Consider the following 11,368-nt stretch of genomic DNA (forward strand, 5'->3'; position numbering starts at 1 on the left):
GCACAGCAAATAGTTGTTGGAGTCAGTTGCCATCCCAGGTAGCAGAGCCATCATGTTGCACAATATACTAATGTGATACTTATATAGACTATAATGTGAATGGTGCCCCTGGACTTGTGCTTTACGGTGGTCTGGCCAGGCTGTATGACCCTACCCCTGACCCCTCTTTTAAAGGAAAAGATAATCAATTTGGGTTGAAGCAAACAACCTTGAGATATTCACAAAACATCCAGGTGGAGGTGTCCAGAAGTCACCGTTGGAGATGTACATTTGAGAATCAGCAGCACAGAGGTTTAATTACGTATTTATTATTCTTCTATTTACAGGAGGCCTATATTCTGCTAGGTACCAGACATGCAAAGATGAATAAGACACCATCTACTGAGGTATTTTCAAGAATCACTAAATTGGATGAAGAGTGGGGTAATTCACAGAAATGTAGTGAAACCAGTTTTAGAGAAGATGAGAAAGAGCCTACTTTGGGGCATGTTGAATTAGGAATTCCAGGAGGAAGTTAGAAATGTGTAAATTTGAGGATAAGCCTATAAGACGGCAGAGACCCTGCCTGTCTTGTTCATCATGTTATAACCCTAGTACTTAGCAGCATGTTTCCTGGCACATGATAGGTACAATAGATATTTGTTAAATCAATTAATTATATTTTTTTAAATCATTCACAATATCAAGGATACTTGAAACTGAGGGAGTAAATGCAATTCCTGAGAAAGTGGAAAGAGGTAAACTAAGACTAGAACCTCAGAGAATTTCTATGAAGATAGGAGGAGGTAAAAAAGCAATGAAAGCCAACTCAAAAATAACATTTTGTGGGTGAAGGGTGACTCATGAAGATGGACTGTTTCTACCAAGAATAATTTCCTTTGGTCACTGCCCTCAGCACTGAAGTTTGTTGCACCTAGGAAAGGGTAACAAAAAAAACAAAAAAGAAATAAGTTAAGAAATCAGTTAGTGGATATACAATCTTCCACCTGTGAATTTTACTTAGTAAATTTTCTCTAAAATCCTTTAAAAAAAAAAAAAAAATCTAAGTTGCTGGTTGCCCAGGGCTTTATGTGGGACTTTGTTAGGAAGAATTGCTTGCAATCAGGGCAGCTATTGAGAAAATGCATTAATTGCATTTTACTCTATTTCTTAGAAGTGAGGTCCTTAAATATTTTCTCTATTTTCTCTGTACAATTAAAATAAGTAAGACTCTTCTTTGGTGGCAAGGCACTGATTCCCAGTCCAGTTTTTCAGAGGATTTAGCTCCCTCCATCTATTAAAGTAATATTCTCAAACATGTCAGTAACAAGAGGTCCCTTGTGAAAGAAAAAATATTCTTGAGGACCCCCCCCCATGTTGGTTTAATTTTTTTTTAATTAAAGTTTATTGGGGTGACAATTGTTAGTAAAATTACATAGATTTCAGGTGTACAATTCTGTAATACATTATCTATATCTCACATTGTGTGTTTACCACCCTGAGTCAGTTCTCTTTCCATCACCATATATTAGACTGGTTTAATTTATTAACTTTAATTTTATTTCATTTTTTAATTCAGACTATTTAGTATTTTAATAGGTTGCTCCAGGATGCAGTGTTGAAAATAAGTTAAAATACTGTTTCTTGAAAATATTTTCTTTGTTAATTACTACTACCCTTGCTGCTGATGAACTATTGCAAGTTGAAACATACAAGATGAGTTTCCTGAAAGCAGTACCCTCCAGGAATATGAATATGGTCTTAATGCTACAGTGCATTTTCTTCTGGGTTCCACATACCTAAGAGGTCTGACAATTAAGTTCGCGAACTTGTTGCAACCATGTTACTAACTGTTTTTTTTTATATCAGAGGGGTTATTCATTACGAATTTGTACCAACTGGACAAGCAGTTAACCAAGTTTACTATTTGGAAGTGCTGAAAAGGCTGAGTGAAAAAGTTGGACGACCTGAACTTTTCTCCAACAATTCATATGGCTCTTGCGTCACGACAATGCACCAGCTCACACAGCACAGTCTGTGAGGGAGTATCTAGGAAGTAAGCAAATAACTGTCTTGGAATACGCTCCCTGCTCACCTGATATGATCCCCAATGACTTCTTTCTTTACCCAAAGATAAAGGAAATATTAAAAGGAAGACATTTTTATGATATTGTGGACATCAAGGGTAATACCCTGTGCGGGGACAGAGTCCCAGAGAGCAGTTTCCAGGCTCTCAGCCTCACGTGGAAAGGTGCTGGCTCGGTTTTTAAATGGTCACCAGCTGTAATCAGATGGCCATTCGCTGTGGCTGGGTGGCCATCAGCTGTTAGCTAATATAACTGCCATGGCTACGGTATAGGGTGGGTGGATTGGTTGGCAGAGAAGCGGACGACGAATTGTGGCTAGCAAGTGGGGTTAGCAAGCGTGGATGGTGGATTACAGATTGCGTGGATCCTACTTCCTGTGTCTCGCCCGGCTGCAGGTGAGACTGGAGTGCAGGAAGACCCCGCGTTGGGGTACTGCCGGATGTTTGCTTTTGTGTCTCGACCAGCCGCCATCTAGAATATAGTGGTATGACTCCCCTATCTATGGCTCTTTTGTTCCTTTTTGGCCTCACCATATCCTGCATTCTTATGTGAGGAGTGGGACCAGAGGCCCTGCATTACACCCTATTTCCCTGAAAATAAGACCTTTCCGGACAATCAGCTCTAAAGCATATTTTTAAGCAAAAAATTAATATAAAACCCAGTATTTATTACATTATATTATATTATATTATATTATATTATATTATATTATATTATACCAGGTCTTATAGTAAAATAAGACCAGGTCTTATATTAATTTTTGCTCCAAAAGATGCAGTAGAGCTGATTGTCTGGCTAGGTCCTATTTTCGGGAAACATGATACAATGACAGCTCTGATGGCTATTCCAGAAAAAGAGTTCCAAAATTCATTTGAAGAGTGGACAAGGCACCAGTGTTGGTGCATAGCTTCCCAAGGGAAGTACTTCGAAGGTGACCATAGTGATATTCAGCAATGAGGTATGTAGCACTTTTTCTAGGATGAGTTCACAAACTTAATTGCCTGACCTCATATACTGCCTATGCGTGTGATGGTGACTCAATACTCCCACTACTTTTCTCCGTTCAAGCTAGCAAGAAACCTTTGTTCATACAGTGTTCTTGGACACAATCTGGCCTTCACTTAACAAAGCAGTATTTACATCATTGCACTGATTTGCTGTGGTAGTTAACTAACTCATCAACAGCCATTTCCCCTTCTTCATAGCTATATACAAGTAAGGCAATTCAATGTGAGTATAAAGCAGATGTCCTAAAACAGTGATCATTTTAACATTAATACTTGCTAACCTAACAGCAGCCTGCCATATACTCATAAACCATTAAAGTTAAGCCTGTAAACCATTAAAGCTAAATGCTTTCATGTAATTGTAACAACAAATGCAATCATATAAATCAAAATCACAGGGCAGCACTCAGTTATAAGGACATCCAGATGATTCAAAATATTTTTATGGTAAGTTTTTAATTATCACTGACAAAAACATTACATTTAACAGTTCTCAGAGAACACTTGAATCCTTAAATTTATAAGAATTCAATTTATAAAATTATATTTGGGACATGACAGACACCAATTTGAGAAACACTGTTATCAAGGATATGTTTGTTAGAATTGAATACAGCTGCAAATAACAGACTAAACTCAAACAACGAGCTGACCAAATAGTGGATTAATTTTTCTCATTTAATAAGTAGGCAGTCCAAGGCTGGTATGGTTATTCCATGCTACTATCTGGGATCCAGACTTCTTTTAACTTTCTGTTCCCAAATCCCTAGCATGCAGCTTTTATTCTTATGATTACCTTACAATCATAAAATGTCTGCTCTACTTCCAACATTATACTTATATTCCAGACAGGAAGAAAGAAAAAGGCAACCAGAGGGGGTAGGGACTATAATGGAGAAGCAAAGCATTCCCAGAAACCCTCAGTTTACATATCATTTGCCAGAACCATAGCATATGGCTTCTACTAACTGTATAAGGGAGGCTGGAAACTGTCTATTAGTTGGGCATGTTACCATTCCTAACAAAATTGAAATTCTGTTAGGAAGGAAGGAAAGAAGGAGGACATTGTGAATAGGCAACTAGAGTGATTGAACTTGATGGAATTTGAAAGGAGAAACTTAGGATTTTGGCTGTGTCCATGTAAGAAAGTTGAAATGCTTGATAAAGAGACTCTTGTTTTGTTTTTCTATCCTTGCTAGAGGTGGCAATTTGTTTTATTAAAACTGCCTCATATTTATAATAAAGGCCTCTGTGTTGTACAACTTCAGGGGTTGATATACACATTGTATTCTATGACAATAGTGCCCTTGGAATTGGGTAACACAGCAACCTTATTTGTAGTAATATTTTTGGTATTGTAGACCTTTTGTGAAGTGATGTATAACTCTTGGTTACTTACATAACTAAATATTTACTTATGAACTGTTACCTCCTCAAAAAATATAGAGTCCTATACCTTCAGAGTTGGAAGGAACCATAGTTAACTAAGTTAACTAATTTAACTATTAAGTTCCCACTATGTGCCATGTATTATCCTAGCCCTGCACTGAACATGGAGCTTAAATTAACATCCAACCTTCTACCTGTTACAAGAATCTCTTCTTAAATAGACCTAACAGCCCCTGGGCCTTGGCTTGAACACTTCACTGATTACCCCTTTCTGTCTGGATTACCTTACTCCAGGTGTTCATATTGGGCTGTCTGTTACCCCTAGAAGAATGGAGCAATTCGGCTGCACAGAACTGTGGTACTACCATGTAGAATACAGTGCAACTGTCTCCTTGCCCTGGCCTGCCCACCAAGTTCTGGAGTAGTTTGTTACACAAACATAGGTAACTGAGATCCCATGTAACTTCTCTCAGTCTCAGCTCTCATTAAAATGGTATGACAGAGATCTCTGACACAGAGTAAATGCTTAGCACATGCTCATTCCTATCATCATCATCATTATCATTACTACTGTGTTAAAATTGGTTGGTTTGGCTTCAACCCATCATTTGAGTTCACCGAAAAATAAATGTATCTAAAGTAGCTTTTAATCTAAGTTTATTTGAACTTGTTTCCACTCATATTTATGGTTTTTATTTTTACAAATCTAACATCCCAATTGCCACATTTTAAATCAGACTCCTACCTTTAGGTCAAGTGTGATTAGGTATTTGTCATTCTTCTGCCATTGTCCAGCCAGCTGCTGTTCACAATTCAATGAGGCATGTAGTTAGGATATTGAACTCTTGATTTTAGGCTCAAGTTTACATCCTCCCATACCTAACTAGAAACCATCAAAGTGTTGATTTTTCATCTTTTCCTCCATCTTCCTTCCCCTCCAATTTTAGGAGAGCTGGAATGAAAACATAGATACAGTCCAAACCTGAGCAGTAAAGTGGAAGTGCCTAAACAGAATCAACCATGGCATAGTTGCAAGCTAGACTAGCAGGAGACTTGCAACCTACATTTTAGAATTAAAGTTGGTTTTTACCTGCAGCCACCTGATCCCTAAGGAACTATTGCTCAAGCCCCACCCCCCTCCCCAACCAAATCCTTATAAACATAAGCATTTATTAGTTATTTCTCAACCTCAGTGTTACCAACATTTTGTGTCTGATAATTCTTTGTTGGGGGAGGGGCTATAATAGGATGCTTAATAATATCCTGCCCTCTAGATGCCAGTAGCACCCCACACATACATTGCCAAGTGTTGGGGGGGGGGCAAAATTTCCCTAGGTCAAGAACCTCTGAGCTAGAGAAAGGCAAATAAATGACTTAAGGACTCCTAGTCTATCTAATCTTCTGTCCCATTTGTCTGGCTGGAAGTGTCTTCTCTTTCCCCTGAAAGCAGGGAAAAAATATCTCTTTCATGCATTCATACTTTACTTCTAGACATCTCGGCCAAATCTTCCAGAAAAGAGTGCCTTGCTTGTCAGAAGCACTGAAATTAGAAGAGTGATAATGTTGGAACTAGAAAGACTCACCCATTGTAATGACACTCTGGCTTGGTCTTCTGAGGGCCACTCTGCCACTGACAGATGGGAGAAGAAGGGAGACAAAGGACTGTTGCGAGCGCCTGTAAGGGCAATTGCTACATTTCAGTCTCTTCCTGAAAGTCAAGGGGACATTAACCCTGCGGCAGGGCCCTACGTCCCTGCGTGGTACTCATGACGCGAGTGGGGAACAAAGGCCTGGCACACAGGTTCAGATACAGTGAGTAACACAGCTCTATTTGGGAACCAATGTCCCTCCAGAGGCCAATGCTCTGGTAAGCACAAAAGGTTATACAGAATAGAATAGAATTTTTTTGTTTTCCCCTTCTTCCGCCTCCCCCCACCCCGCTCCGGTTCAAGCTGTTGCTTCTCAGTCTAGTTGTGTAGAACACAGCTCCCTGGCCCATGCTGGTATTATGAGCCTTGCGCTCCCCCCAGCTGCCGGCCACTCATGCTGGTCACTGGCCAATTCTTGCAGCCCACAGCAACTCATGCCAACCTCGGTTGCTCATGACACTCCAGCTCCAAGGGCAGACATTGTTCACAATCTTAGCTGTAGAGGGCGCAGCTCACTGGCCCATGTGGGAATCGAACCAGCGACCTCAGCATTAAGAGCACGATTCTGAGCCACAGCACTGAGGCCACCTGAGCCACTGGGCTGGCCCAGAATAGAATTTAATAATGAACTAAGTCCCAGAGTCAATTGAGGTGGTGAAGGTCCCTGGTCTAGGAGAGGCGACTGGGCCCATGATGGGTCTGAGGCAAGCTGGTCTTGCAAGGAAGAACTTTGGAGAATCCCGGAATATGGTGGCTTGTACCTTGCAGAGGGTCTTAGTTGGAGTGCCCGTTCAGACTTCTCACAGCATTGCTCTGGAGTTCTTCTTTTATCCTCTTTTCCTTGGATTTGTTTACCTCTTAGGTAATAACCAGAAGTTGTTTGCCAGGAGTTTTTTACCTTTTAGGTGATAACCAGAAGTTGTTTTGGTGAACGTGTTTACCACTCAATTTTGTTATGCTCTGTTTCACACAAAAACATAAACATGTTTACTTTCATGTACATGCTCTAAACATAAAAATGTTTACCCTCACTTCACTCTTATCAATCTCACACATGTGCGGCCATAGTTCTGTCCCTACTAGTAAACAACTTGTTCTGCAAACCTCAATCCACATGTATTATATATTCTATATGCTCTACACAAGGACAAACAGCTCTGGGAAAACAGACAGGTAGAAAAAGAGAGCTTTACCTCTGGGCAAAAAGGCTTAACTGATTCATTCCTAGCCTCAACCACACCTCTAACCACAAGCTGGGGATCCGCCTTTCATGGCGCCCTTAGTCATGTTCCCTTGACCTTCTGCAAGCTGTAATTCTGCAACTAGAGGCTTATCCACATTCTCTCCTTCCACCTTCCCCAGAGGAACATCAGGGCTGACAAGTGGAGCCTAACCTGAGAACTCTAGGACCAGAGTGGGATAGGAGGCAGTACTACTCCATGTGGTTGAACAGTTTAGGCACCTGACCAAAGAGGCTAATGGAGATCTAGTAACCTGCCCCTAATCTGCTCATCATGTATGGTTCACCAAGCCAGGATAAAAGTTGGCCCTTTCTAATTCTGAAGTAACACAGAATAAAAAACTCTGCAGATGTTATAAACCAGAAGATTTTTCTCCCCTAAGTCTTCTCTTCTTTAGCTTTAACAGCTCCATTTCCACAACTGCTCCTTATGTGACATAATTTACAAATCTCTTGCTAGTATCTCGCTAGAGTATTTCGCTTAGCATAATGTTGAGCATAACCTTCCTTATCCTGACATATAGGCCATCCACGATTTGACGCCTTGTGTTTCTTCTCTCACATACACTCTACGCTCCTCTAACCATAAAGCATCTGTGTAATTCCTGAGTGTATCATGATGTTACAGGTCTTCCACATTCTGTTGGCTTATTCTTCTTTGCCTAACTCCTACTTGTCTCTCAAAACTGGGTCAAGTGTCACCATCCAGGATAACTTTCCTGACAACCTCTCCATTCTCAATCTGAGTTTTGATATTCATTCTGTATTTCTACCATAGCCTGTGCTTATTTCTATCATTGATAGCACTTATCATATTCTGTAGTTACTAATTATTTCTTTATTTCTCCCCCCCCCAACAGACCATGATCTTAGTGAGTCAAGGTTATGGTTGTAGTACCTCATAGCACTGAAGAGAAAACAGATTGAGAACGGTTGCACTGGACTGCATTCCTTGAGGGCAGGGCCATATCTTCACCTCTGCATCTCCAGTGTCCAACACTTAACCTGTAAGCAGTGCTCAGAGTATGTGCAATAAATGCATACATGCCTCAGACAGAAGGGCATTGCTCTCAGGGGGCTAGCCACACATTTGATTTATTGTTGAGTGTCATAAGGATGCAAAAGGCACCAAGTTGGAGCCTGGAGGCTGATGGGATCCTGCCCTCACCTCGTACACCTGTATTTATCATAGGTGTATAAATCTTTTATTCATATCAGGAGCAAAGAAAGTGCTGTATTAATCAATGTCTCAATTTCCCTCCTTTCAAGAACTGGGGGTCCTGTTGTCTTTCACCATAGGCTAGCAAGAACATTACATATAAAATTAAAAATAGCCCTCCCAGGTATTTAGTATTACTTTCTGAGTTCCCTGGGGGCAAAAAACATTATGGTCAGCGCCACTAAAACTGAACCAACCACAGATGCTCTAGTCTGAATGGGGCCCAGAATTGCTGACAGGAGGGAGCTTTAATTATATAATTAACCTATGCCTGAAAATCACCCTGTGACTTCTGTCCTTTCTGGACAAAAAAAAAGAGAACTGCAGGCATTTTTTAAGTGTGTACAAATTGGGACCCTAGTACCTTAGGTGGGAAAAACCAACGTGGTGATTTTTACTGGAGAATGTTTTTGACCAGTAAGAGTTATAAACTGGATTTATTACTTCAGCTCCAAGAGGATTTTCAGACAGGGCCTGGCCAGGGAGTTCCAAAGCTCTAATTAGCTACTAATTTGGCCAGTTAAGTATTAATAGCTTGTTCAGATCCCAAAATATTTCATATAATGAAGGCACTATTTTGCTTTTTAGGATCTTACTGGAAGCCCAGGCCCTATGTGAAGCTTAATCAGTGTTAAGTGCCTGCTATTTTGTTTCTGGGGACTCTGAAATTTTATGATCCTCTTGCCCCTCAGAAATGGACTCAACTCAGCCATAAAAATGAACGAAATCTGGCCATCTGCCACAACATGGATGGATCTAGAAGGTATTATGCTGAATGGAGTAAGTCAGAGAAAGACAAACAACATATGATCTCACTTATATGTGGAATCTAAAGAATAAAATGAACAAACAAACAAAACAGAAACAAACTCATAGATAAGAGAATATTTCATGGTTGCCAGCTAGGAGGGGGGTTGGGGGGGGTGGGTGAAAAGGGGGAAGAGATTAAGAAGTACAAATTAGTAGTTACAAAATAGTCATGGGCATGTACAGTATAGCATAAGGAATATAGTTAATATTGTAATAACTGCATATGGTATCAGATGGGTACTAGGTTTATTGGGGTAATCGCTTCATAAGTTATATAAATGTCTAATCACTATGTTGTGCACCTGAAATTAATATAATGTATGTCAACTGCAATTGAAAAATAAAAAAATATTAAACAAAAAAAGACATGGACTCAAATATCTCTCCTTTAATAGAATATGACCAAGACAAGTGGTTTGCCTATAGTTGGTCCAGGGCTAAAAGGCAGCAGCCTTATGGCAAAGACTTTTCTGCTAGATTCCCTAGTAAAAGGAAATCAGATTCCCAAAGCCCAGCACTAGCAGAACTCAGAGAAGTCACCTTCTTACCCTGATGAAGTAGAAGGGCACCAGCACATACCCAGGACTTTAACCTCACCCACATTCTGCCCAGAGAAGGAAGTCAGATTCCATTGCAGGGATCTGACTCCTGGGCTCTGTCAGGGCTGTGGCAGTTGGAAAAGAAATCCCCACCCCCACCGCAGGCTCATGGCCAACCTCCTCCCTCATCTTGCACAACTTTGATTCTGGGTTAGGAACTGGCACTCTGGCCTTCTGAAGTCCTAGGACTCTGATCTTTGAAGCTGAATCAACTGAATACAGCTAATGCCAAACCTACTTTTGGTCATCTTTTTTATTTTTTCCCACTTAAAACATGGGCATTTTTCCACTACAACACTTATTGATCTATTTTATCCTTCTGGCTGTATCGTTTTTATTGTACAGCTGTACAATAATTTCTTTTGCCAATTCCTTACTTATGAACATTTGGGTAATTTTTCTCTACTCTAAACAACACAATTTTTAAAATAAGTAAATAACACCATAAATATCCTTGTCACAGTTTCATTGTTTTCTTTGGCTAAATTCCTTAAAATTGCTGGATCAGAAAGAATGCACATTTAAAATTTTAATATAACCAAATTACCTTTAGAAAGATTATACTGTTTGCAGTCCCATCAGCAGTGTATAAGTAGATCCCTTTTTCATTCTGTCCCCAACACTGGGGCTTGATCTTTTTAATGTTATCAATCTGTTACCAGACAGCAGACCCTTTTCGGTGCGGTTCTTGGCATCTTGAGCAAAGAATTGAATGAGACATAGAAATATAGTGGTGAAAAAGCAGTTTATTAGAAGCAAAAGTGATATGGGAGAGTCACTTCACTATAGGAATTTTAAGTCTCCTCAATATAAAAATTTTAAGTCTCCTTTTCCCTAGTTTCTTAGCTCCTTAGTCCCTGGTTTCAATCATTCTTCTAATCAGTTTCTAAATCCTAAACCAAAGATTGCTCCTAACCTAAATCACAGAATGTCTCTCACCCCTGCTTAATAACTATGTGAAAGTGTGTGAGCTATAATCATTGTAGCCCAACATTCCCCCGACCCATTCCAGACCTAACTCTTGGATAAATAAATACCACCCCAGACACCAAATGTGTTTTAACACTCCTCCAGGCCAGTCCATACCTAACCCCTGGATAAAGTTAAGATAATTGGGCTTCGAGTCCTATTTTTGGAGCCAGTGCTTTAATTTATTAACTAACATCTGTCTCTCCTCATTAGGGACTGTCAGGATATGAATTATGTCCCAGCAAGGTTTCCAGTTCACCTCGACCAAGGCAGATATGAGACCTCTCTTTTTAGGTAAGATCAGGTAGAGTGAGAGTTTTGTGAATCCCCATTAGGTAGAGACAGCTCTACCCCCTTTTCAGCTTGAAGCAGATACAGAAAAAAGAGACCTCCTGTCCCTCAATTCCCCACGGAGATTTA

At 40.1% G+C, this 11,368-nt stretch overlaps 1 long non-coding RNA gene across 1 annotated transcript; it reads right to left on the reverse strand.

Annotated features, from left to right (window-relative positions):
- Nucleotides 1-159: 159 nt before the first annotated feature.
- LOC141572089 (uncharacterized) lies at nucleotides 160-9,213 on the reverse strand. The gene is made up of 5 exons (XR_012497206.2): nucleotides 8,250-9,213; nucleotides 6,873-7,071; nucleotides 6,046-6,137; nucleotides 5,208-5,414; nucleotides 160-913 (listed from the first exon to the last, which is right to left on the reverse strand). It is a non-coding gene; the product is annotated as an uncharacterized LOC141572089 (long non-coding RNA).
- Between the last annotated feature and the right edge of the window lie 2,155 nt (nucleotides 9,214-11,368).

The sequence above is a fragment of the Rhinolophus sinicus genome, chromosome 14, assembly GCF_057876585.1.
Source record: "Rhinolophus sinicus isolate RSI-liver-muscle chromosome 14, RSI-T2T, whole genome shotgun sequence".
Taxonomy (NCBI): Eukaryota; Metazoa; Chordata; class Mammalia; order Chiroptera; family Rhinolophidae; genus Rhinolophus; species Rhinolophus sinicus.